Source organism: Microtus pennsylvanicus, chromosome 1, assembly GCF_037038515.1.
Source record: "Microtus pennsylvanicus isolate mMicPen1 chromosome 1, mMicPen1.hap1, whole genome shotgun sequence".
Taxonomy (NCBI): domain Eukaryota; kingdom Metazoa; phylum Chordata; class Mammalia; order Rodentia; family Cricetidae; genus Microtus; species Microtus pennsylvanicus.
In genome coordinates this window covers 69,991,272-70,018,151 of record NC_134579.1, presented here as the reverse complement: position 1 = coordinate 70,018,151, position 26,880 = coordinate 69,991,272, and the positions used below count along the sequence as shown (strand labels likewise).

Here is a 26,880-nt window from a genome sequence, read left to right as displayed (position 1 = left end):
TGTGTTTCCTCGTGATTGAGTGCCCCAGACAAATGGTTTCCAGGACTTGGCTTAGGTGACACCTGGCCTTTGCCAGGACTATGGTCTTGTAGGCTGGAGAGAGCCTGACAGACAGCATTAGCTCTTTGTAGAATAAACAGGGGGCATGCTGGCCTCAACGTCAGTATCGCCTTCATAGCTAAACAAGAATGTGGTGGCCAGATGGTACCAATGGGTGCCTATGCTAACCAGAGAAGCAGATCTTCCAAGAGTCCTCTGGGAAAAGTGTGTTGTTTCCTCTTCTTCCTTGTAAACCATCAGGGGCCTAGATTCTCGGCCATGAGGCATGCTGGGTGCATACTGTATTCTTCATGTTAACGCTCTTGCATCCTGAGTTGGTTGTTATTGCCACTCAGACCAGCGTTTTGCTGACGAGAGTGCCATGCACTGTGACGGTGGTCACAGTTGTTGGGGAGCGACTTGCTGGTCTGTGGGATAGTGGCAGCTGCAGGCTGTTCCCTTTCCTCTTTTGGAGCTCCCGGTGGGTTTCTGACACTTCGGGTAGGTTTTCCATGGCTTTGATGCTTGGGCAGGGAATCTCAGGAATGGAACTGACCAAATATGTCTCTGTGTGTGAGGCGAGGCTTGGTTTCATTTCTGACAGCTTTCAGGGTGACATGGAAGGGCGCGTGGATGCGTGGGGCGGCTTGGTAAATCTCCTTTTATGGATAAAGAAACTGTGGTTAAAAGGATGAAAATGACTTGCCTAGGGGTCCTGAGTGAGCTGGCCTTGGGCCTCCATGGCCCCTTTAATTGTAGAACTTGAATTGCACCCCGCTACGAGAGAGAGAGAGAGAGAGAGAGAGAGAGAGAGAGAGAGAGAGAGAGAGAGAGAGAATGTGAGTTAGTTCAGTGCACATGCTGCAGGGCCTAAGTGGGGCACGTGACTTCTGGCTCAAGTACTTATTAGAGGACTGTGTAAGATGGACCGCGTGGTTTTATCTGCCAAGAAGCCTTTAAACAAGGGAGGCACGCGAAAAGCTTTGTCACTGTGAAGAACCACAGGAACATTCCGATCATGGTTTGGATGTCTGTGCACTGGTCATTGTTGGGGCCAGCTTTAGCAAATGCCTAGGTTAGTGAAAATACTCCTGTTCCTACACTTCATCCCCAAGGGGTCACGTGTGCACTGTACCGGGAGGAAATCAGGTACCTGCGACTCCTCGGTTCTCTGTGTATTGGGATTGTCCTCACCCCATCTGTGCACACCAGGCACCTGCAGGTCAGAGGGCCGCTGGGACTTCTCAGGTCACTTCACCACTGTCTGGATGCTGGTGTCAATATGCAGAGACAAATTCTTTCCCTTCTTCTCATGGTCTGGAACAGTGGTTTTTTTCGTTTGCTTTCTGTATCCTTGACCGTCTTGGTGTTGTCACAACGCAAAGGCCCGGGATTGCAGAGTTTCTGAAGATGAACTTGAAGATGTTAGGAAATAAGCTGTTCATAGAATTTTGGACTCTAACTGGGCTTCTCAAACTAAATTACAAAAGATAACTCTGAGAATTTTATACATGTATACAATGAAAGATCAGATACATTCTGGCCCCCATTCATTTCCCCCATATTCCCCCAACTTCTCCCCATGCCTCCCTCCCTCCCTCCCTCCCTCCTTCGCTCCCTCCCTCCCTCCCTCCCTCCCTCCCTCCCCCCCTCCCATAATCCACTAAGTCCAATTAGTGACATATTTACATGGGTATGGGGCCACCCACCCAGGCATTGGAAACCTCCCAATGGCCACACCCTCCAGCTTTTATATTCTTCTTTCTTACTCATTCTTTACTTCTGCCAGGGTGTTCGTTTGGGTTGAACATGTCCACAAGTGTACAGAGGCATGCAATTATCTTCTTTCCCATGTATGACCAAGATACCAATTGATAATCACTGCAGCCTGTATTGTGGCATTCGGCTAACTTGTTAGGCGAAGTCATTGTCTTGAAGGCCTTTTGAGGTGGATGTTGTCTCTTTTATAGGTGAGAAAACTGACATTTAGAGAAATGAAAGAATTCTCTTAAAATGTGTTTTTATTTAAAGTAGCATTACCTCATTTCCCCCTCTTTTCTCCCTTCAGTCCCGCTGTGACACCTTCTCTCTAATCCCTCATGCCCCCTCAGTTACCTTTGCTTTGATTACTGTTGTTATCTATGTACACACATAAAATATGTATACAGCCACACAAAAGCACAACCTGCTGGATCCATTTTTGTTGGTGATGTTGGTTTCAAGGCTGTCAATATCAACAGAGTGCTATTTCACAGGGTCCCATCCCTAGACAAAAATTTCAGGCAACTCCTAACTTCTGGGAAAACAGGATTCTTTTTTTGGAGGAGATACTTTTGAGACAGAGCTTTTTTTGTGTAGCCCTGGCTGTCCTGGACTTGCACTGTAGGCCAGGCTGGCCTCAGACTCAGATCCACCTATCTCTGCCTCCTGAGTGCTGGGACTCAAGGTGTGTGTCACCACAGCCGTGAACATAGGATCCTTACCCCGCGCTCTTTATTTGGGAGTTCTTTGTCTGGTACTATGCCTCATCCATACTATGTCTGCTTCTCATACAGGCAAAACTACAAAACTGAAGGAGGTACCTCTTAGATCCCTGACGTTACTGACATCAGAGATAAAGGGTCCTTAAAGAGTTCAGAGTGCTGATGGTTTTCAAGCCCTGGTGGAGGTTCCAGTGTGGTCTGAGAGCTGAGGTGCCAATAAAGTGAGAAGTGGAGAGGGAGGAAGGCTTGAAGCCTGCTGGCAGCTCTGATTTCCCTGGCCTTAAAAATCAAACATCCCATAGTATTCACTTAAAGGAAGAATTGTGCTGAGAGATGAGAGGTTGGAAATCACCATGGTAGCCTAACAAGTCTTTATGAAGGCTACGAGGCCAAGTGGCTTAGCTTAGCTGTGATGGTCGCAGGGTGGAGACACCCAGCTCTGCAAGGCCTGGACTCCCTGACACCTAGCTGAAACCCTCTCTTTGAACTCACATTCCAGGCTTGGTGGGATGTGGCTGTTTGCCTTTTTCAAGGAAGTATTTGATCTGCTGAGCTCCCTCTGAGGTCTTGGGAACCGCAGCTGGAGGTTCAGGGTCATTCAGCTCTGCGCAGCTGCGGAAGACTCTGGCTAGGCTGCCCTGTGCACAGTGTCCTTCAACTGTGCCTGTCACCCTGGCTAGGTCTCCCTTTTGACCTTGGCAGTCTTGCTTTGGCTGGTTTAATTTCTGTCGAGGAAAAAAGAGAACAGTTATGGCCCATATTATATTACCTTCCTGACCCAGCCTTCTAAGACAGTGCCCGTGTAAGAACACACAGCCATTGAGTGCTCACTGGCAATGGCGTAGTTATTGTCACCTACTTATGGAGGCAGCCGTGCTACAGCGGATTACTGTGCATGTGTTATAGGGAGCGTATTTTATCTCAGGGAAGTGATGTGGGTAAAAGGTGGGCTAGAAGGTAGAATGGGGGAGAAGAGGGACATAGGGCACTTTTGGGATTGCGAGGGCTCAAGTTTATTCTGTGAACACGTTAATATTAGCCTCTTGCTTTTATCATCTCTGGGATTTCAATAGGTTGTCTTTAGCATTCATTCCCCCTGTAATATGAGAAGAGAGTGCCTAGCTCATACGGTTATTGCTGCCGTTAAATAATGTACCCCGCACAAATCCCTGTTCATGTAAACTGTAGTACAGTTGCTAACATAAAGCACACCTTTATCACACTCTAGTTACTGCTGTTAGTGTTTCTCAGTGGGGGAGCAAAAGCTTATTTTTTAAAAATCTTATCAGTGGTGTGATCATGGCTTTACTTCCGTAACAGAAACAAACAAAGCAAAGCCCCGATCTTTGATCTCAGAGCAGTTGGTTTTATTCAGGGCTCTGTGTTGAATCTGTTTCTGTCCACCTCCCTGGACACCCCTCACCAGTGACCTGTGTACCCTGTAGACTGACTCCAGCTGGCTGCTGTCCCCAGCATGTCTTCTCAGTGCCTACGCTGGAAGCTTTCTTTTTATCTACTTTTTCCTTTGCACCTTCGTGGGTGTTTTCTGCTGCAGCCACTTTTAATACCTAGCCCCATGTCTGACCCAGCCACTGGGAGGGAATTCTAGCCTGCCCTGCACAGTGGTTTCCTTCTAGCAGGGGAGACAGCATTGAACTGCGTTCTCACCACTCCAGAGGTGCATTTCTGGGGACTCTTTCTATGGCTCCTCCGTAAATGACAGCGAGTGCTGGATTCTTTGTGGGACCTGAAGAGAATCCTGATAACTAGCGTGTTGGAAGAGGCTTGAGAAGAAGGCAGACAGGAGGCTTTGCTCTCTGAGCTGCTTGGGACCTCTCTTTACGGTGGTCTCCAGTAGAAGGCTGGTATGTAAAGGGACCAGATGTAAGGGCTCACTCTGCTGCTGGCAGCATGCCGCCTTGGTGCCTGTGTGCCTGACTCCAGGTGGAGCCCCTGTGAGCCGGAAGGGTTAACTGGTTGGAGATCCTTATCCTTTTGGTATCTGCAACTTGAAATGTCTTATGCCCTTGATTAATTCATGCTTGGACGCTTCCTCAGGCTCCTTGGTAAATAGCTCCTTACGGTACATCTATTTCCCCACGGGCGTACTGCAGTGAGACTGGAGCCAGTGTCTCTAACAACTGCTCCAAGGAAAACATCAAAGGCCACCTTTCCGGAGCCAAGACTCTCAGGGGTCTTCCAGACGTCTATCTCTGTTACCTCCTTCTTGACCATCCTTTGCTTTTAGCTGAAAAGGGAGGTGTTTTGTCTTGAGCGGCCCTGTAGATGTGTGCTACTTGGAATTTGAGATCCTGACAGCTGCTGCCAAGCTTTGAGCTCCTAGTGTGAGCAGCTTATAGATGTAACCTGTAGAGCCTGGTTGGTTCTCCCTTGATTCCCAGGGCCTAGCGTTTCTTTGTCTTGTCAATGACCTCATTGCTTTTTGTATTTGTAATGGAATGCAGAGTCATTTGCAAGTAATCACCCAGTAATCCCTCACACTTGGAGAATGCCTACCTCTCCTCCAGAGGGCTTCTCTCTCATTAGCTCATTTGATCCTTATAACTGCTCCAAGAGGGAGGCAGAGCCACTGCTTTAATCTCCGATTTTCAGGTGTTGAAACCGAGGCTTAGAAAAGTTAAATAGAAAGCCAGAGGTCATACGGTGAGTCTAGGACAGTCAGACCTGGAGTCTCAGGGCTGCCGGCTTCCTTTGCCTACTCTTCTTTTGCAGTGACCTCGGAAGTGGACCTGTGGGCTCTGAGCCTCTGGCTGCCTTTTGTTGGCACAGTGGGTATTATGTTGCTCTCAAGGCAGTTTGGAGTAGAGAGTCAATGAGACCGCCTGGGAGGCATTTATGCATGGTGGAACACGCGAAAAACATGAAGTACTATAGTCCCCTACCCCACTGAACATCTTTGAGGTCCTCCAACCCTGTGATGAGCAATTGACCTTGCTGACCTGTGTTGTTCAGAGAATTGTGCCAACCCTCCTTTGCTACAGGATTCACCCTTAATGGTCTTTGGAAGAGCCTTAGAGGGTGCATTTTTGGGTCAGGCAGGACCGGCTTCTAATGCTGAAGTGTGGGATCTGCATTATAGACTTCATCTGTGAGGGATGGACATGTAGCGGTGCTGGTGGAGTGGAGGCGGATGGAGAGCTAGTCTTCAAGGTTTGCTGGGTTGGGTTTCCCAGCGAACCAACGTTCATTTGCTGTGCATGGTAGCGCAACCCTTGGAATCCAGGGTGCTCCGGGGGCCACGGCAGGTGGATTTCAATCTTCAGGTCTGCCTGGGGTATAGAAGTGAGTTACAGGATCATCTTGAGCCACTTAGTGACCCTCTATTTCAAAGTAAAAAGGAAAGAGGGGAAAGAAGGCTGGAGATTCAGCTCAGTGGTAGAGCACTTGCCTAGCTTGTCTGTATCTCTCTTACACACACACACACACACACACACACACACAGAGAGAGAGAGAGAGAGAGAGAGAGAGAGAGAGAGAGAGAGAGAGAGAGAGAGAGAGAGGTGGGTGGGTGAAGGAGAGGAGAGACTGGATTTTGTAAGGCACTTTTGAGTCACAGGATAGCAGTGTACTTGTTGAATGTGTTACTTAGCATTGACACATTGGAAAACGCTCCAAAGAATGGATTTCATCTTGGTAACAGTTGCATGATGATGGGGTCAGGATAACGGCAGGGTTGACTGTGGACTGAGGGCTTGGATAGCTTTGTTTCTATATATGCAGTTACCTACAAACATTCCACACCAGTGAGATAAGCTTTGACATATGTTCCTCAGAAGCAGAAGGGGGCAGGAGGTTGAAGACCAGGGAGTCAGAGTTTGGTTCCATATATGGAAGAACTTTCTTGTGCAAAGATGGAATTAACAGCTGTAAGAAATATGATCTCGGTCTCATGGGAGACAGTGGGGATGCTCAGGGGGATTCAGGAACAGTCAGGCATATTGGGTCAGAGGCGCTCCTTGGCTGGGAGGAAGAAAGAACACATACACAAAGGACATGAAACGTCCCTTGGCTACTAAGGGGACTACCCTCTAAATGTTTGCAAAGTAGAGGAGAAATGTGAGTCTTTTGTTCTGATTTTCACATTTATCCTGATGCCTCCCTGTTTGGAACTTGGTTTTGGAAGTTTTCAGCCCTTTCCCTCAGAAAGTGTGTACAGCAAAACGTCTTATTTCTCTCTGAAATGCTCCTGTCTCTGTGTGAGCGGAAGCTGGGCTCCAGACAGAGCTAGGACCACTCATTTCCCCTCCATCCTTGCTGGGGTGGGCTGGGAGGGCTGCAGCTTGGGAACTGAGTACTGAGTTCTGGTGCTGGTGTGCAGTGGCTGGTGCTCTGATCCGGTTGTCTTCCCTATTTCCAGGGTCACTTATGTTTGTGTCCACATGCTTATTAAACTAGCAGCGAGTTTTCAGAATAAGCGTGAAGGGAATGTTTGGACTGAAGAACTCGAAACCGCTTCTGGAGCACATAGCTTGGTAATTTGGGGCTAGCTGGTCAGTTTCTGGATAAGGAAATGTCAGCCACCAGAGCAGAACTGTTGGGCACAGCCTTGTTCGTTTAGGAACAACTGGAGAACAGTCCCCACCAGCCCCCACTGATTCTCATGTCTGCCTTTCATTCTTTCTCCTTTGATTTGGCCTTGAGTCCCTGAGACCAGATTCGTTCTTGATTAGCTTTACGGCTCATATGTAGTCATCAAACATGACACAGAAGTTTGGGGTTAGAGTTGATTTTTACACATTTTACTATCTGATTTGCCTTCTCCTCCCCTAGCAATCACGCTCTGTCAGTAGTCCGGCTTGACTGCATCAGGGATCCTGATGTCTGCCTCGTGATGAGAATTCACGCTAAACCAAGTGCTCAGGAAGCTGCCCAGCCCAGAGGTCTGCGGAGACTTGTTTCAGTGTCTGTGTCCCATGGGCTGCTGAAAATGCCATGTATTTTTATGTGTACTATTACGTGTAAGGTATTGATTTTTTCCACTCTAACTTAATGTTGTCTATGATCATTGCACACAGTGCTGGGTTGTGGTAGGACACTTCGACACAATTATGTTCTCCTTCCACCCCTCCCTTTCCTTCCTTCCCATTCCCACCTTGAATTACTTGCTGTCCACATAGACAGGTTTTTCTCTTCCGTGTCCATGCTATATATACATAAATGATTTTGTGTCTATGTAAAGTCGAGGGGCCACAAATGAGAAAGAACATCCTATGTTTCCCTGAGACCGGCATAATGCTCTTCGTGTGACCGTCTCCAGCTGCATCTGTTTTCCTGCAGGCAGCATAACTTTATTCTTTTTTGTGAATGCCAACATACCCCGTCATGCATATATGCCACATCTTTTCATCCACGCCTGTGTGTCCTGTTTCTTAGTTACTGTCAATGTTGCTGTAGTACACACGCATGTTGGAGTATCTCTCTAGCATGGTGGCTGGGAGCTTTGTTTTGGTAAGCACCCAGGAGTAGGATAGTTGGATCTCATGGTAGTTGTGAGTTTAGCTTTGTGAAGGACCTCTATCCTGGTTGTCATAGTGGCTGGACCAGTTTTCATCCCACTGACAGTGTTTCAGCGTTCTTTTTGGTCCACATACACGCAGCAGTTGTTGGTAGAGAGTGCCGTACTGACTGGCGTGAGATGGAATCTCACTGTAGTTCCCGTCCGCAGTCCTCGGAGGGTTGGTGACGTGGACCGTCTTGCGTTTGTCGGCCATCGTGTTGCATCTTTTGAAAGCGGTGTCTTCTGCCTGTTCGTTCATGGTTTGGGTTTTTCAGCTTTGTGTTGCTTACTTTGTTGAGTCCTTCGATTATTCTAGACATGAATCTTCTCTCAGATGAATCGCGGGCAAAGATTTTTCTCCCAATCTGTAGGCATTTTGTGGCAGTCTGGACAGCCCCATTTCTCAGGTAGACTTTAAGCTTTCAAACCAGCCACTCGCTCTGTTGGGTGGGAGACTGTTTTCCTGGAACAGGATCCTCTCTCTCTCTCTCTCTCTCTCTCTCTCTCTCTCTCTCTCTCTCTCTCTCTCTCTCTGTTGCAGCAGCAGTAGTAGTTGATACTCCGTGTCTCTCTGTATGGCGTAGTAGTAGCTGAGACTCCATATCTTTGGGGGTTAATGATTTACTCAACTTAAGGAGGGCTGCCTTGTGTGGGGCATGCTCTTGAAGTGCCAGAGAGAAGGCTGATTTTCTGACATCCTCCAGCCTTCTTCTCCATATATGGAAATGTTTACCCACCACACTCATCTATTGGAAGGGAAGGAGGTGACTCAGGGTTTGGGAGAAGCAGGATTTGAATTCTCGTTTCCAGAAACCAAGTGGAGCCCCCTCCCCCCGCCTCCTGCCCTTCCCCCTCGGTGCCTCTGCCCCTTGTTCTGGGAGGCACCTCAGCTCAGTTCCCCTCAGGCTTCTGGAGAACACCCCTGCTTGGTTCTCTCCTGGGTCAGGCTTCCTGAGAGGGAGCCAGGGCAGTGAAGGCCCCCCGCCGTGGTGGTGACCTCCTCACGTGAGTACATCATTATTGCCAATGGCATTTCTGCTAGCCGACCTGGGATGCTTGCTGGCACAGGGACGGCGGTGGGAAATAGTGTGAGGCCCATGCGTACTTCCGTCTGGGGTGGGGACAGCTGCTTTCCCAGGGGAGCAATTCTCATGGATGGATTTAGAAATGGGGTCATCCACAGGAAAATTCTTATTTGTTCCTAAACCCACACCAACAGACAACAAACTTAAACAGATATTTGTTTTCACCTGAGGCCTAGTTTCGGTTGGGTAGAAAGATAATTTGCGAGTGTTGTCTGCTTACTGGGGGAAAGCTCGGACCAGAAGGGATGCGCGTGGGAACTTGGGGAGGGGCGGTCTTACCCTGCAGAGCAGAGCTATGGTTGGACTTGAAGTGTGACACACTGGTGTGTCACGTTCCTGTGGTCCACAGAGTCTGGAATAAATACTTTGCATGTAGGACCGTGTGTAGATAGCATGGGTTGCCCGTGTTGCAGAGAGCCAGCCCTTAGCGAGTCCATCTGTTGTGCTGCATAGCAGTGTGCTGTGCAGGAGGCCTTGAGAGTGTTCTTGTCCTGGTAGATGACTCTGCAGGGTTAGAATCCAGAAGTCTCTCAGTCAGTTCCCCCCGACCGTGCACCCAGTGGTGTTCTACGAGCAAGGCAGAAGAGGCCCTTGTAATGAATGGCTCTGCTCAGCTAGGGAGAAGGAGGAAGAAGGTACAGGAGGGAGCACTTGACTGACTGCTGTTCATCTGTGTCTGGCTCGGGGAGCACGTCGCTGCTTTCTGAGTCTTGCCTAGAAACCGTGCTGTTGACAGCAGATACTTCTTCTGTGCTGAGCCCTACAGTAGCCAGTCTGTAATTACCTCTAATATTCCCATGATAGAAGGTAGATGTTCTGATCTTAACTTACCTTTAAGGAAAGCAAGGCCTAAGGAAGCGTGAGAAGCTGCCTAGGTCCCTCACTAGCCCTTGCATACAGGCTCAGTGATCTGGGTCTGTTTGACTGTGAGGGCCAGGGGTTAGCGCCAGTCTAACATTTTCCCTTAACTAATCTCCCAGGCTTCTTCTGTGTCATGCATTCGTCTAATCTTATTAACTGCCATGTCTGCGAGTATGTGTGTGTGTGGTGTGTGTAGGCTAGAGGACATCTTTAGGAGCTGTCCAGTTTTTAATTTTTTTTTTTTAAATTTAAAGATAGGATCTCTTATTTGCCCGGAACTCACGAAGTATCTTTCCAGTACTTGAATTACAAATGTGTGACCCCGTGCTTGTCTTTTTAAAGCCTGGGTTCTAGGACTTGGACTCAGTCCTTTACTGACTGAGCTATGTCCTTGGTCTCCTAATGTTATTGACCCTCAGAGTCTCTGCTCCTGTGCCTTGCTCTGTCACAGGCAGTGTCCCAGCACAGGGTGCGGCCTGCATAATTAAATATGCAGAACAGCAAGGGTGTGCTGGGGGAGGAGATAAGAAATAAACCTGGAAATGAAGGGGAGTAGCCAGTAATCTAGAGTCACAAAGGGCTGAGCGTGGGGGAGGGGCTCCCCAAGATCTGTTGCAGTTGCATCTGAGTGACTTGGGCCAGCCATGGAAAGGACAGAGGCGAGGGCCCTGCGTGCAGGCAGCCGGCACAAAGTGGGAAGGAGTTCATGTGTGAACTCGGGCTTGCTGTACCAGCAGCTCCGGACTGCAGGTGCAAAAGCAGCAGAGGCAAGCCGGAGGGGGCTGACTGGTGCGAGGAAACCATGGGACTGCTTCCAAGTGCCCAAGTCTAGGTCTGCTGCTCCCCCCGCCCCCCCAGTTATGTTTTTATGAATGTCTTTCTGACAGCTGTGTGAGGAGTTCTTTGAAAGGTGAAGACAATAGTGGAAGTGCGAAGCTTAGAGACGTTTGGCACATTCCTTGTGTGTGCTGTGTGCTGTGTGCATGTGTGTGTGTGTGGAGGGGGTGGTTACTGCTGCCTTGGAGCAGTGCTGTGGCAGTGGGATGGAGGAGGGAGAAATTCAGGATTTGATCGAGTGATTCCTTTGGAGAAATGTCAGGCCGAATGGACCCAGAGCTGCAAACAGACACATCAGTGTTATTTTATGGAGAAGCTACCAGAATTCCAGACCCAAGAGTATGTACTTTGAATTCAAATCTCTAGCTTCTAGCCAAGCAGTTGAGGGTGCAGCGGCTTCTGGCTTCTGACTCCTACCTCAGAGCAATAAAAATGCCCCCAAACAAGGCCTTCAGAATGTGTAGCTGCCTTTGCTCTCTCGGGATTTTTTTTTAAATAAAGTATTCCTTCTTTAAGCCTTCTGAGCGATTATATTTATCGTGTTCTCTTTTTGTCTTGTCCAGCACTTGTGTGTTCCACCACTGAGCTATGTCTCCAATTCTTTTTCAATGTGTTTTGTGTTCATGAAGAGATTTCTGTCTCTTGTCCTAGACCTTTAGCAACAAACACACTCTCTGTCATATAAAACGGACCTGCAAAGATCCCAGAGGGGTTGCTGCATCAAAACCCCTTGTGGCTAGCGGCTGTGACAAGGAGGTCACCTCCCTGTCTTCACTTGAGTTTAGCTTGCTCTTGCCTGGTTCTCCCTAGACTTCCTGTGAATGAGCTGGGCTTTCCAGAAAGTCCCCCTGCTTTTTAGCGTAGAGAAAGGTCTCCGAGTGGTTAGGCAGTGGTTTAGTCAAAGTCCCACAACAAATAATGTCAGAATCAGGTTGAGAAGCTACAGTGACTAAGCCCTTACCTCTAGTCACCAAGCCAAAATGACCTTGCATGGGTCCTATGCCTCTGGTTAAACCTTGGTCACCTCTACTAAAGCTGTCTGTTTCTGAACATTCTTCAAAACGTCCTAAGTCTGTGGATAGTCATTCCTGAGGTTTCTCTACATGGTTCTTTTCCAGTAGTTTACAGTCTAAAGTTACCAGGCTTTCTAAAAAGGGAAAAAGAAATCAGTTTAACACCATCTCTTAAAAAACTGTGCTTTGTTTGTGCTCATTCGTTTTTTTTTCTTCAAAATTTCTTTCATACCACCCATTCAGTCAACAAACATTTATTGAGTTCTTACTGTATGCCAGGCATTGTGCTAGGTGCTGGGGATTGATTCAGAGATAATTTGGAGGCGTATGGAAGGGGAGTGGATAATTGCAGCGCAGTGAGATCAGTGCTATAATAGAGGGATATATAAAGAACTAGAAATAGCACTATGAATAACATCTCTGAACAAATTGCCGTCTTTTTTTCCTTCTGGATTATTCCCTGATGTATATTGCCCAAAGTGGGATTACCGGGTCATTTAAAAGATGAAAACAATTTGGCACAAAAAGATGTAATGGCTTCGCCTGGGGAATAAAGCTCCATTTTCAGCAGGAGGAGAAACTGTTGACAACTCCGGATTTAGACCGCTTCTCCTGGAGGACCGGTAGCTTTCACGCTACACTGTATCAGCGCGGTGTTTTCTGGAGGGGGAGCACCTGTGACACACAGGTCAGCTTACATGCAGGAACACATCTTCACCGTCAGCCTCACAGATTCCTTGCTTTCACTGTAACCTGGCTCTGGAAGTATCATTTTCATCTTATAACTGTGTCCTTGTTTAAAGGAGGTGACTTGCTAAGACTCTGCAGGTGAAACTGGAGAAACCCATGACTGAGTGGAGTATAGTTTTTTACTCTAATCCCCACCCCACTCCCCGTGCTGTGTGTCAGAGAATCTGGGCACTTACTCCAGGTAGGGCCCGGTTCACTAGTGTCTTTTCTCAAGATTAGGATGTTCCTACCCCTAAAACGTCAAAACTGCACACAGCATCCTACTCTTTATAAGGCCAAAGAAACTCGAGGGCTCCTTTGTTTCCTGGCCCAGATCTGAAATACTATGTGGTCCCCCAAACCCTGCCCCACCTTGGAACATGGAATCCCAAGGAAAACTGAAACTGTGCCATGGTTCTATTTGAGATGTGTGGTTTCTCTAGTAGTCACAGTTTGAAGCGATACTCTTGTCCCTACTATTGAACGCCTTTCATAACTGGAATCAAAGTGTGTGTCCACCTTAGACTCCAGCGATACCCCTGTCTCACAGCGCATTCTCTGCCTCTCCCCAGACATCCTGCACTTGCCCACCTCCATGCTTCCGCTCTCGCTGTTCCTGTAGAGGTGACATGAGCTCACTTCTCTCTTTCTAGAACTCTTGTCCTATAGAGGAATCAGTCGCGGTCACCATGTGCTCCCTACCACCACCTCCTTTGCCCTCACAGAGATTCTGCTGCGTTTACAGGCAGCCGAGTGTATATGCTCACGCTTAGAAACACAAGATCCCGGCTTGGCTCCTGGTTGTGGTACTTCCTAGCTGTGAGCTGAAACATGCCAGAAACATATGACTGAATTTCTTTTTCATGACATGGGTGTAATTAACTGATCACCTGTGTCATAGTGTTTCTGGGACATGGGCTTCGGCCTGTGCTTCTTCCTCAGCCCTCGCCCTTTCCCCTTTCATATGGAGCTGCTTCAGGGCACAGAGAGTATTTCATTTCCTGGGTCTGTGGATGGATGGAATTGCTGCCAGGACTCCTTTAAAGGACAGAGCAATTCTATACATCCTAATTGAGCATATCCAGCTAGGGCATTGTTAACTGAAGGTTCCACTTTGGTGTGCTAGGCTGGCCTGGAAGGAGTTTTCTATTGTGGGATTCTCAGCACACACAATGATGGATCTGGTGGGATACTGCTTCTTGAGAGATAGGGAAGAGTCTAGCGCTGCTCTGCCTATCTGGAGTCTCAGCCAATCCAGAGTCTCAGCCAGTTGAGTCTTAGCCAGTTGGGAGTCTCAGTCTATTGGAAGCTCATAGTGCTAGCTGTCCCTCATGGCAGAGTGGGGGTCTTGCTTGGGCATGACCTGGCTTCTTTCCTATAAGAGTTGCAGAGTTAGAAGGAAGGGGTAGTGGAGCTGAGGCTAAGAGTTCACTCAGAAGCCATCTTCTCTGGGAAAATCCCTTCCATGTTCATAGCTTGCTGTTATGGAAGGTTGACTATGGAAAGGAATCTTTATTAAAATGATAGTTCAGTTGTTTAGCTTTTTCTTGTATCAGTCCCTCAAATGCAGCACCTACCATGAGTCTACAATTCAAGTCCTTTAGGCCAGGATACCAAGTCCTCCATGTTCTGTCTGTAACATCTGTCTCCAGCTTTAGCTAAGTGCTGCTGTCCTTACTAGGGTCTCTGAGAATAGCCTGACTTTATCCTCAAGGCCCGTGCAACTTGGTCCCTTGTGCCCATTGTCTTCCTTTATAGTCAGAAGCCCTCTTGGGTTTTCAGGCTTCCTTGCAAAGCTGCCACCTCAGCAGAACATGGCACAGACTTGCTTTTACGGTCTTTTCACCCAGTCTTGCATGTCCAAGCATTCAGGGAATCTAGACACGTGTCGGCACCTGAGCCTGCTAGGTCCACACTGCTTCATCAAAGCCCGGCTACTGGTAAGCATCTGTTTTCTGGGCATTGACTGCAAGGAATATGCCATCATGTCAGCTAACAGCTGTCCCAGGGGGCCTCAGAAGTCGATACCAGGGTTACTCAGGATTTGTTTGATCAAGAACGCAGCCGTTTGAAATCTGTTTTAGAATTGATCTGATGCTATGTCATGGCTGTCCTTTCTCAGGCCTATTCTGGACTCCTATAGGTGTATCTGATTCATGCCAGGCCTCTGAGCTTTTTACTTAAGAACTTCACAGCAAAGTAGAAAAGACAACAGATTTGCAGGTTTCTTACATGAACGTTAAAAAAAAATGCAGCCATTATTTTTATACCAAAGCAATTCGAAGTGTGAAAATGGCAGTTTTTTTTTAAAAAAGGTATATTTCTGCCCCGAGAAGAAGAATAAATGTCCATATTCTATTTGTGACTATAATTAATGAAACCCTTGTCACAGAGCTTGGTTTTTGAATACTCTGGTTTAAGACTGCTGCTATAATCCCCCAAACCTTTGATGTGCACTCCAGTGCTCAGGCTCCTCTGTGAGGTAGGAGCTCTTCCTCAGTGTTGATAGAGTTTAAAGAAGATTTTGGATGTGAAGCTGATTAATGTGCGATCAAAAATTAGGTTTGGAAATATTTTTGAAAGTAGCGTTTTTTTTTTTTTAAAGCAGCTTGCGTTAGAAGGAAAATATATGTAAAGCGTTCATGTTTGTATTTTTGAAAATGATAACATAAATAAATTTACTTTGGAGGACCATCACATTATCTTAGAGAACATAAATGATTTATATTAAGTTTTTAATCCAAATAATTTGTCTGTAGGTCCATAGCCGTTGAGAAGCGATAGAGACCTTTGCGCATGTGTGCCTCTGTAGTGCCTCTGCTGAGTGCAGAACTCAGGGAAATGGTTCTCCACACCCGGAAGGACAGGTAGTGTGGGCCCTGTTTTGCTGACAGGGAACTTGAGCTCAGAGAGGTTCACATCATTTCCATAAGCCCCGGATTTGAAACTGTGCTACTGACGGTTTTTAGAAACCCTTCTATTTACCCACGTGCCCTGGCTTTCTTTATTCTCTCTGTCCCCTTTCACCATGGCGGCGGCTGGTTTAGGGCCAGATCAAGCAGTGGCAATCTGCAGTCGCGACCCCTTTGATAGTGGGGAGTCCAGATGAGTTTCTTGGCATCCGCTGCCCGGAATGTGCCTTCTCCCTGCTTCTTCGCGCCCACTCTTCAGCCTTTGTGTCTCTTCCGCCCTTTTGGGGAGACATTCTTCATTTCCACTTCAGAAGCCAGGAGGTTATGTGAAGAGGGTTCCATAGTTTCATTTAAAACATCTAAGTGACAAATCAAATTCACTAGTGTTTCTCACCATCTTCTGGAACCTGCAGACTCTGTGTGAAAAAGATGTCCATTGGCTAGAAATTGGGAGCTGTCTTCCTTGACTAAGTCACTCTCCAGGGAGAAGGTTTCAGACCGGCCCCTCCCTTCACTTACAGGTCCTTAGCCTACTCACCTGGTAAGAGTGCGGGCCCTGTTGGTGATTTCTAAGGTTCTAAAATTCTACATTTTTTTTTTCCAAAGTCTCCAAGGTATGAGTTTCTGCTGATCTGCACATTCCTGTAGCTGTTTCTCTGACACTTTTCAATCTTTACATTTAATCTCTTCAACAATGTATAATTTTTTAAAGGGAAGCTCTTATAGACACTTCTGAAATATAAGGGTGGAGGGAATAAAAGGATGTTAAAAAATAGAAAACAACCAATTAAATAGTATATAGCATATAATTCTCCTTGGAAACTTACTGCGAAATTGAGGAGCACTTTAACAACTGGTAATTTAAATTGCATTTGAACTCTACTAATGGTTTGTTTGCATGGGAACCTCAATCATTTCACAGCAGTTCTTTAGCAAAGCGGCTTGTTCCCTTTATGGCAACGGAGAAGGAAATTATTAGAAGAGAAGTTGACTCTGGGAAAGGGCGTCCACTTACACTGGCACACCGGAGGAAGCTGGAGCGTGGATGTGACTCCCCCGGGGCCAAGGCTAGAGGACTGTGTCTTTATTGAGGCTTAGAAATCTAGGGAGTCAGAAGCCCTTTACCTCTCATAGAAACTGCTTTGGGTTTCTCTCCCTCACCCCTTGCTCTGCATAAGGAGCTTTGATTTTATGAGGTTGGGGTTGGAGGTGGTTTTTTTTTTTCTATCAGATTTCACTGTCCATAGTGGTAAAGTTGGCCTCTTACTGATCAGTTTCTCAGCAATTTTGAAGTCCTATCTCTGGTAAAAATGATTTTCAAGATTTCTGGTATTCTGAAGACCTCAAATTCTCAGGAATGAATGGCTTCAGTGGGCTCGACTTGAGTGAATTCCATTTTCCTTATGGGATTTCTTTCTGTTGTTGAGGTATACTTAAGTGTATAAGAACTAAGGCAGGTTCCTGGCCTCGTTAGTCTCTGTTAAAGATGGGCAGTAACTATATGTAGTGGGCTGAGCCCCAAATCCCCTGTTACTAGTGATGGCCATTTCCCTGTCCTGGTGCCTGGCTCTCTTGTGGTGGAAGAATTGGGGAAGTCACTTTGAGGTCCTCCCCCCCGCCTCCCCCCCCCCCCCGCCACTCTAAGCTTATACACAGATGGGAAGACTGATATCAGGGACATGGAGCAATTATATGATTGTTTAGAAGATAGTCAAAGATTCTATGAGAATGAGGGTAGAATTTCCTGATGAGTTTCAGTTCCATGAACCTTGGACAAGGGTTGCAATAGTCCACAGCTCTGGAATATACATTTTATAATCCCAAGAAAAGAGCCATATTTCTCAATGAGATAAGTCTGCATTGAGGCTTTACCAAGGAATACTAAGACTTCGCAGCTCTCTATGGCTCCCTTGTTCTCGTATTACAGGGAAGGAAACTGAAATTCAGAGGGCCACTACGTCGTGTTTTTTTTTTTCCTCCTTAATTGCTCTGTCTTGGACTTGTGTTGTTTAGATGGGCCTGTTTTCCAGGAGCGCTGGAGAGTGGGAGCATTCTCTTCCCACTTCCTTTGAGACAAACTTGCCAAACAAGAGCGCCTGGTACTGACTGAAGGACTGGGAGGTCTGGGAGTCAGTCAGACATCATCCAGTATGGTCCAGTCAGGGACATTGTCAGCCCAGGAAGTTGTCCTGTTGCTGGTTGGAGCCGGAAGCCTCAGCCATTCCTCTCTCTGTTTTCCGCAGGTGGGAACTGAAGCAGAGAAGCAGAGAGTCAGCTGGTTCTGCATTTGTCATCGTTCCCTGGTCCCTCATTGGAGAGGAGGAATTTTCCCTTAGCTGGTGAGTGCTACACAGAAATATGCTTCTTTTTTAATAGCAAAACACATGTTTTGATCAGTTTTGCAAAGTAACGGGTTCTGGGAGCAAGAGTTGAGAACTGGATAATTCTAAAATGTTCATCATCATCATCATCATCATCATCATCATCATCATCATCATCATCATCATTATCTGAATTGGCTTCATGGCAACAGACCACATATAAAAATGTCAATAAAATCTGTGGCACGGCAAAGGTGGGCTTCACCTCTGACAAGGTGGCGTACCGAGAAACTGGAGGAAAACTCAGTGGCAATGATTTCATCTTGCCAGTAACTGCGTGGCTCCCTTCCTTTTCCTTTGGCAGAAAGTGGAGTGTCATTGAACTTGAAAGGCTGGCATTAGATGACAGGGAACAAGCTGATATTTATTGTTTGCTCCTGTGTGATGTGCTGTTTTCCCATCAACCTTTGGAGGTGGAGAGGGCTAGCTTAACCTTGGCAGAGCGTGGAAGCCCTTGTTTTGACGACCTGCTAGTGCTCCGGTGCTAATTGAGTGTGGGTTTTGTTACCGTCCGTCTGAAAGGAAAGTGGTGATAGATATCTTTTCTTGCAGCAGCTCTCTAGTTCATAGGTGCATTGGTACGGTGGATAAGGCATGACCTGGGGCGCCTGGGTAACAAGCTGAGGGAAATAGTTGGGGGATTCTTGCTTCTACTGACTGTAGTTCTGTGGTTTCCATGATGAGGATCAATCCCTATGTACTGCAAGGATTGACATGAAACTACATAAATAATATATCCCACTATGGGTGTTGTGGAGTTTTCCAAAACACAGCGAATGTTATTGTGATTGGAAAAAAGCCAACTTGATTTGAAAGTGTAACTGACTTCATCCTTGTCTTGTCATTCTGTTTTCCTCATCGGTGTTTGACTCCTTTTCGCGGAGGGTTGGTGTCCATAGCATCGGTAACCCGCACTCTTTGTCTTTGACTTTGCGGTATTTATTAAAATCTCAAACATGCAAACCCGTTATGGTTGCAGCATCAGTGGAAAGGTATATTACCTGCTTCACCTTTTGAGTTTCTCAGTGTTTAAACAAATTGTGGTAGCCTTGAACTTGGGTTTAATGAACTCGAGTGGTATAATTGTAGAACAGGAAAGACAGCCTTACACGAGGCAGCTGGAAGAGACTCGGGAGTTTCTGTTATCCTTAGATTGTTATGATTCAATGACTCTTGCTTCTGAAGCCCTGATGTGGCCTGGGCATACGTTATTTAGAACCAGGTGGAAGGGTGACCTTGCAATCCCAGAAGACCTGGTTCAGAGGGAGATGACTTTCGGCTCCACTTGAGTGATGTCATCTCTGATGCTCTGCCGTGTTCTTTGCTCTGTCCCCTTTTGGTTGCTGACTCTCTCATCCTCAAGGTATTTGCCCTATGGTTAGTAGACCACTGCCCAGTGACCAGGATGAGGACATCTGCTTACCTGTTTGGAGGAGAAGAGAGCCTTGTTGCCACATTCACAGAGATTTTGGTTACTTCCCAGTGATGAACCATCACTGAGGCCGAAAGGTTGGGACTATGATACTTGGAATATACACACCGGAGACTGTCCTACTCAAACCTCCTGGCAGTCACACAGCACAGATGAAGCGGCTCCCCAAAGCAATTCTACTGTTGGGGAGAAAGGACTAGAAGCCTTGCTCCCAGCCCTCATTGGTGTCATGCTTCAGTGCTCATGGCATCTTTTGGAAGGAATGCTAGTCTGCTGGTCTGTGCAGAGGTTCTGAGAAGACCAAGATGATGTGCCATCAAGAGCTAGTTACAAGAGCGCGATTAGGAAAAGACAGGATACTGGGTCATACACAATCTTGACCTTCAAGAATATGATCCCCACGGGGATGGAGTGATGGCTCAGTGGTCAAGAACACTGACTGCTATTGCAGAGAACCTGGGTCCAATTCCTAGCACCCACATGGCAGCTCACAACTATCTGAAACTCTAAGATCTGACACCCTCACACAGACGTTCATGCAGGCACCGAAGGACATACAAATAAATAGTTTTTTAGAAAATAGAATACCCAGCCAGAAGGACACTCTCTGCCTCTGTCCCATAGTCTAGTGGGGCATAACAATTACATGACACATTTTCATGGATAGAAGAATAAATCTAAATCTGAAGGTTGGGAGTGTCCCTTTCCCCAAGGCTACTCTACCATGTCCTGACTAATTTTGTTGGGGTAGTTTTACAGCTGGATAGCATGATTTTATGAGGGCTCACCAGATGACTGTACACAAGGAGGCTTTTGAGAGCAGCGTAGCCTCAGACATGTACTGTGAGTGCGTGCAGTGACAGAGTATGGCAGGACGGGCGAACAGAAAGCCTGCCCAATGTTAGCCTTTTCTTGCCTTCATCTTCTGGATCCCAGAATTGTAGGTCACATTGATTGTCTTGCTGACCACTTAGGTTTGCTTTGTGCAAGCCTGTTGGTAGTACTTTATCAAGTGTGGTCCCTTCATAGGTTGTTGTAATTGTTTTCTCCTTCAAGATTCAAAATGAATTAAAAGGGAAGTAAGATACCGTAAAGGTTGCGTCTAGCACTGTGTCGCGGATATGGTATTTATGCTTGCCCTTCGTCCTTCTCCATGCCCAGACCCTGTCCTCACCAAGATTGGGTGAGCAGTAATGCATTCTGAGTCTTGGAAAAAAATTCAATTTGGAGCTTTATTTAAAAACATTAAAGTTGACACCTAAAGCTGGAAGAAGTGTAGCAGGTAGATGCAGAGACCTAGGAAACTGAGTACCTAGAGAAGCTGTAGTCTAGCCTGTGGGACTCTTGCTTTGTTCTCGTAATCACGCCTTCTGCCCCAAGCATGCCTGGCCCAGTGGGAGTCAGGAAGGAAATGATTTCCCTCTTTGGATATCCATGTACAATTGTTGTAGCCAAGGCCTCTCAGTTTTAATATTTCCGTTTTGGTCTTAAGAGCTACCAGGTATTAGAGTCTGCCGGAAGCAAAGCGTTGGTCATTTCTGGTAGAGGTGTGTGTCTTGGCTCCCTGCAGTTCCTTGGCCAGGTGGCTTCTGAGTATTTGTCACCATCTGCTAGGCCAGGTTTCATTTTTATTTACTTGTTTCACAAATTACAAGGGGACTTACTGAGTGGGAACCGAGACCCATGCAGTCTCCCAGAGTCAGTGGGTCTTCCTGTAATGCAGGGAGGATTGCTTATAGGAGATAGGATTGCTGGGAAAGAAAAGGCAGAGGAATCCCTTTTCAGCCTTCTTGACTTTTGGTGCAGTGGGGTTGCCTCTTTCTTTCCTTGCTATGGATCTAGGAGATCAGAGTTGTTTTTAAGAGTTCTTTTTCATTGGTTCCTTTGTGGTAGAAGGTGCCAAAAGTCTGTGCGGCTAAGTGTGTTGTACCGTTGCTGCACAACTACTTTTTGTTATAGTGTATGCCGTTATTTTCTCCCCTGAGTCTAGTCTTTGTCAGAAAGTTAGCAATTGCAGAGTCTTTTTGTTTTCCTTCCTGGAGTCCTGGAGATTGAACGCATGGCTTTGCGTATGAGGAGCAAGCTGGCACTGAGCTCCATGCGCAGCCCAGACTCCTTAGGATACAATGGCGAGTTAGGCTCACTCCCTGATCTCTAGAAGCTTGTAACTTTCAGGGAAGACGCAAAGAGAAGAGTAACACACACACACACACACACACACACACACACACAAAGCCAAAAGATGCATAGAGAAGACAGTCACACACAGTGGGAAGAGATGCAGAGAGAAGATGGTCACACACAGTGGGAAGAGAAACATAGAGAAGACAGTCACACACAATGGGAACAGACACAGAGAGAAGATGATCACACAATGGGAAGAGATGTAGAGAGAAGACAGTCACACACAGTGGAAAGAGATGAAGAGAGAGGAGACTCACACAATGCAATGGCAAGAGATGCATAAAGAAGATGGTCACATACAATGGGAAGAAAAACAGAGAGAAGAAGGTCACATACAGTGGGAAGAAATGTAGAGAGAAGACATCCTATATAATGGGAAAATGATGGGTTATAGTATTTTTATTTGTCACACAGTGTGTTTCAAGTTTACTATATTGGGGCGTGGAGGTAAGTAAATCACAGACCCAGATCTCCCTGAGTCTAGACAAAGGGCATGGAGAGTGGAGAGGATCTTATGGACAGTTTCCAGGGAGAAGATTTATCTCTAAGGGACACCCAGGGGGTGGTATGGTGAGCCTGTGACCATAGTTGTGGCACAGAAGCTGGTCAGTATCTGAGGATGGAAGTGGATAATATAAAAATTTGACTGGACACGTCAACATTTCATGTGTGATTCTGTTTCCAGCCCATCTGTAATCACAAGCTTCAGCAGAAAGTGCTGCCCTGACTTTTATACCCTGTTGTTATATTCACAGTTATGCATGCATGGCCAGGGTGTGCCTGGCTCTGTGTCCCAAAGGTAGACAGCAGCTCTGTGTTCGTGAGCAAAAGTGTTTCTTTCCAGAGTTCCTGATATGGAATCCTGGCGATCTGATTCCTAGGCTTAATGCAAAATAGTAGATTTAGTGGGGTGAATCAGCAAATATTCTAGAATTTGAACATTGCAAACTCTCATGCAGTATTATCAGTTACTGTTTCTGTGTAACATTTTCCCCAACTTTTCCACTAAAAGAAGAAACATGCATTTAAGCCGGGTGGTTGGCAGTGCACACCTCTAATCCCAGCACTCAGGAGGCAGAGCCAGGCAGATCTCTTGAGTTTCAGGACAGCTAGGGCTACACAAAGAAACCCTGTCTTGGAAAAAGAGAAGAAATAAACAAATAAACAAAAACAGAAAAAAGAACCATCTATTCATTCCTACTTTCTATAGGACAGAGATTTGGCAGCTTAGATGGGTTCCTCAGGCCTTCTCCTGAGGTTGCAGGTGAGCTTTCCCACACCTGTTGTCTCTTCTGTAGGTTCTCTACAAAGTCCAGTCACATGACTGCAGCAGTGGGGATCTAACCCCCTCAGGTTGCAAGCTCCAAGGCAGTTGACTTCTCTGAGTGTCAAAGGTTTTTTGTTTGTGTTATAAGCCATAGTCTTTTTTTTTATAGTTCATTTTATTTTACTACTATTAATAACTCTGGAAATAATACACTCTTCTCTGTGTGAGTTGTGTTTCACGTGGGGGAATGGGAGGGAAAGGACTTGACTTCCAGGTTGTGGATTATAGAGGCCTATCTGAGTGCCTTCTGGGTACAGATTTCCAGGCTACCTAGGATATGCTGAGAGTCAGATGACTGGATCCCAGCACTCAGGAGGCAGATCCAGGCAGCCGAATAAACTCAGCATCTTTGAAGATCAATTTGCCTTGGAACCTCTTTGGAGGAAAATTCCATGAGAAATTTGCGATGAAGACATTGATGCACACACAACAGCATGGAAGCAAAATCTCGCAGCTAAGGCCATCCTTTTCCCACCTCTCCATTTTTGGCTTTTGTCAGCAGTCAGAGCTGCTTTGGTGGAAACGACTGGAATTCTTGCCTGAGCCCTTAGCTGTGTAGGTGAGACGCCAAGAGCCAGGGAGGGGACAGCCCTGCCTCAGTGTGCAGGGAGAATTCGTGAAATTCCTCTCAATATTTTTTTCCATCCCTCCTGCCCACCTCAGCTCTTTGAAATGACTCCATGTAGCCTTTAGGCGTGTTTTCATTCCTTTTTCTAACCTTTCTTCTTTTCCAGAAATGGATTAGGTCAAAGTAAGTTAAAATTGGCTCGTTGAGCCTCCGTCGTGTCCCCTTCATTATGTTTCGTTATGCACTGCCTCTGTTGGGTCATACTGTGTCCTGAGAAGTTGAATAAATCAGTGTTTCTTGGCTCAGACAGTGCGTCTCTGTAGTTATGAATACCATTTGCATTAGGAACAGAGAGCTGATGCACAGCCGTGCCACGGGGATGACGGGATCAGACAAGAAACCTCAGCCAATGCCTATGTCTGGCAGAGAGTTTCTTTCCAGGACATCCGTCTCTTTCCCCGACCCAAATAGTCCTCTCCTAAGAACAGGCTCAGCAGGTCATCTTATAGGTGGGTGTCAGGTTCCTGTGGAGCTCATCTCCATCACCACTCTCAAAGTCAATGGAAAGAGAGATTTAAACTCAGGGTCAAGGTTACTAGTAGCCCTGGAGCCCAAGACAGAGGAAAGCATAGCTGTGGTCATTTAAAATGCTGCTGGCCAGAAAGTCACTACTCTGTGCTTGATGGTCTCTTTCAACTGTCCTTTTTAAATATACTCTCAGTGCGTTCAGAGTGTTCCATGCCCGGCATTTCATTTGTTGAAAACATAGGAAGGCATTGAGTTCTATGGCTGAAGGCGACACAATAAGGCCGAGTTTAGATGCAGAACCTTACGTAAGTGTCTTCCTTTGAAACCTGCTTTCAAAAAAAAAAAAAAAAGAAACCTGCTTCCACATCTGGTTGTGGGACATAGAGTGCCCACCTTGTACATCTCTGTTCTCCGGAGTGTTGTAAACATGTAGTTGATGTAGCATTAGTTTTATCTCTTCTTCTTTTTAAGATTTATTTAGTTTAATCTTATATGAGTGTTTTCTGTGTGCATATTTGTGCACCACATGCATGCAGTGCCTGCAGACGCCAGAAGAGGGCACCTGATTTCCGGAACCTGTAGTTCAAGGTCGTTGTGAGCCACTCTTAAGTGCTGGGAACTGAACCTGGGTCCTCTATGAGAGCGTCCAGTGCTTGTGACTGCTGTGCCTTCCCTCCGGCCCCAGAGTTCTTTCTTCTAGGGCATGTATAATCTTAGCTGGAAGTCACTCTTAGTCATTTTCTCTGTTCCACCTCTGTCTCCACGTTTTCACCCTGCCATGCCCTCGTGGTTGCGGGGACGCCTCAGTGCTGGCATGTCAGTCACCCCAGATTTCATGTTTTCCTGAATACCCGGAAGCCTCACTGTTGCTCATTTACTCCAGTGGATTCTGGGGTACACATTCAGACACCACATGATGCTCATCTTCGCTTCTGAGGAGAATGTCTGTGAACTGTTTTATGAGGGAGGCTCTGGAGGCACCAATAGTGTGTAAGTGGTGTTTTTCTGATCTGAGGACGGCCCTCATGCAAGTTCTGGTGGCCCCTCTGCATCTCTCCATGGTGTTGTCTCTAGACCTGCCCGGTGATGACCCTCCTTGGTTCCTCCTTGGGCCTGCGTAGCGTAGAATTACCTCACCGCCTCAATGGCAACTGCCTTGAATTATATCGGTTATTAAAAATGATCTAATATTTTCCTTTTAAATCAGTGGGCCTGGCTCATTCTCTGATTTAAGCTAGTGATTTATTTATGATAAGGTATGAGACGGCTGTAGCCACTCTATGATGTAATCTACGAATGACATGAAAACAAAATGGGCTTTTACATAATGAAGCTATTCCTGTTATCCAGTTGATGTTGAGACTGGAAATAGGCTTTGAAGGTCCCCTTACCTCCTTTCTTAACCTGCCTTTCTGTTTTGAGTTTTCAAGCCATTAAGTTAATTTCACCAGGGCCACGTGAAACTGCCCAAAGCCTGCTTTATTCTCCTATGCTCGTCTTCCCCAGTCCCTGCTTCCCTGACCACTGCTGCCCTTCGTGGCTCCTGTGCTTCTCCCTGCAGCCTCCTTCCTCCGCTTTCCCACACCAATGCAGTCTGCTAGGCCTAGCTGCTCCACTGTGGTAGTTCTGCTCACAGACACTTGTTCCCTCTTTGTCATCCAGCCCTGCAGAACCTTCTGCCCCCTCCTAGAAACCTTTGATGCGGACTTCTCATACTTTAACGCAGTAGTGAAGAATAGCCAGGGGGTAACAGAGTTAGTCGAGTAAGTGGGCTTTCTTCTTCTAGATTGGGCACTTCATCCTGAAGTTGACCCAGGTTGCAGCCTGCCCATGGACCTCATCTTTCTTGGTCTGAGGAATGGGTGTTTGTATCTCATTTTCCTGGGTCCACTGGTATATTGGCAAGGTATTTTGGATGGGTCATAGTGGAAAGGATCCTGAGACTGCATGCTGTGGTTAGGCAGAAAAGTGAGAGTGAAGGCATACAGGAAGTTGCTTGACCGTTGGTACTAGACGGTGTGAAGCTCCTCCTGGGCATATGGGGAGGACTCAGTGCAGTACTTGCTGTGCAAGCCTGGGGGCCTGAATTTGGCTTCTAGAATCCATCTTTAAAGATAAAGCCAAAACTGGCATGGTGGTGTTCACCTACAATCCCTGTGCTGGGGAGACAGGAAGCCTGGCTTGTTTGCTGAGCCCTGGCTCCATGAGAGGAGACCCTGTTTCTAAATATAAGGCAGATGATGGCAAAGGAAGAGGGACACCCCAAGTTGTTTTCTGGCCTTTACACACTCGCCACCAGACAGTAAATAAACACGTAAAAATGAAGTTCTCTCTTTGTTTTGCTTTCTGATATTCTTTGGTTTGTTGACTTTTATGTGTCTTTTCCATGACCATGTAGCAAATTGTAGCACTAAACTCAATTCTCAGTTGTAGGGGAGGTTAAAAGTTCCATACGCTACTGTCAAGTTTAACTATCTATGCTGCTTGAAAGAGTTGAGAAACTGGGACAGGGAGCGGAAGGTTCCTCACTTTCAGGAGCGTGAATTCCTGAGTTCTGTGTCTCCGCATGAAGTAGGGCCAGGAGTTGGCTCCGTCTGTTTTTGTTTTGCTTTCCCACAATGTTCTAATTTACGCTGAAGATGGCAGTTAAAGGTCCAGGTCAGAGAAGTAATTGATGCCGCTGGAGTCATTCTTGGACTGACCTTGCTCCTTGATGCCATTAGATCTTGTGTCCTCCCTTCCTCTCCCAGGCTCAGTGCTTAGCTCTCGGCAAAGAGCCCGACTGTCTGTGTGCTAGGTCAGTTCAGAAGCCATGTCATGGAATGGTGAGAGAGGCATGGAGGAGACGAGAGAGGACTATCGTGGCTGTCTCCCACCCTTTCTGCTCATCAGTGATCTCCTTCTGCACTGGCTAGGTGCATTGGAAAAGCCTGGAGAGTGAGAGCCGGAAGGGATCACTGTGGAGCGAGCAGAGGGGATGGGG

At 46.7% G+C, this 26,880-nt stretch overlaps 1 protein-coding gene across 3 annotated transcripts in view; it reads left to right on the top strand.

Annotated features, from left to right (window-relative positions):
* The window catches only part of Lpp (LIM domain containing preferred translocation partner in lipoma), a 606,896-nt gene that overhangs the window by 43,155 nt on the left and 536,861 nt on the right, over positions 1-26,880 (top strand). For 2 of the 3 annotated variants that reach the window (XM_075967686.1, XM_075967672.1), the window contains exon 2: positions 17,721-17,816. The gene's annotated coding sequence lies outside the window, so the exon portion shown is untranslated. Of the gene's footprint in view, positions 1-17,720; positions 17,817-26,880 lie in introns of those variants that run through there. The other variant, XM_075967680.1, reaches the window with a different exon arrangement.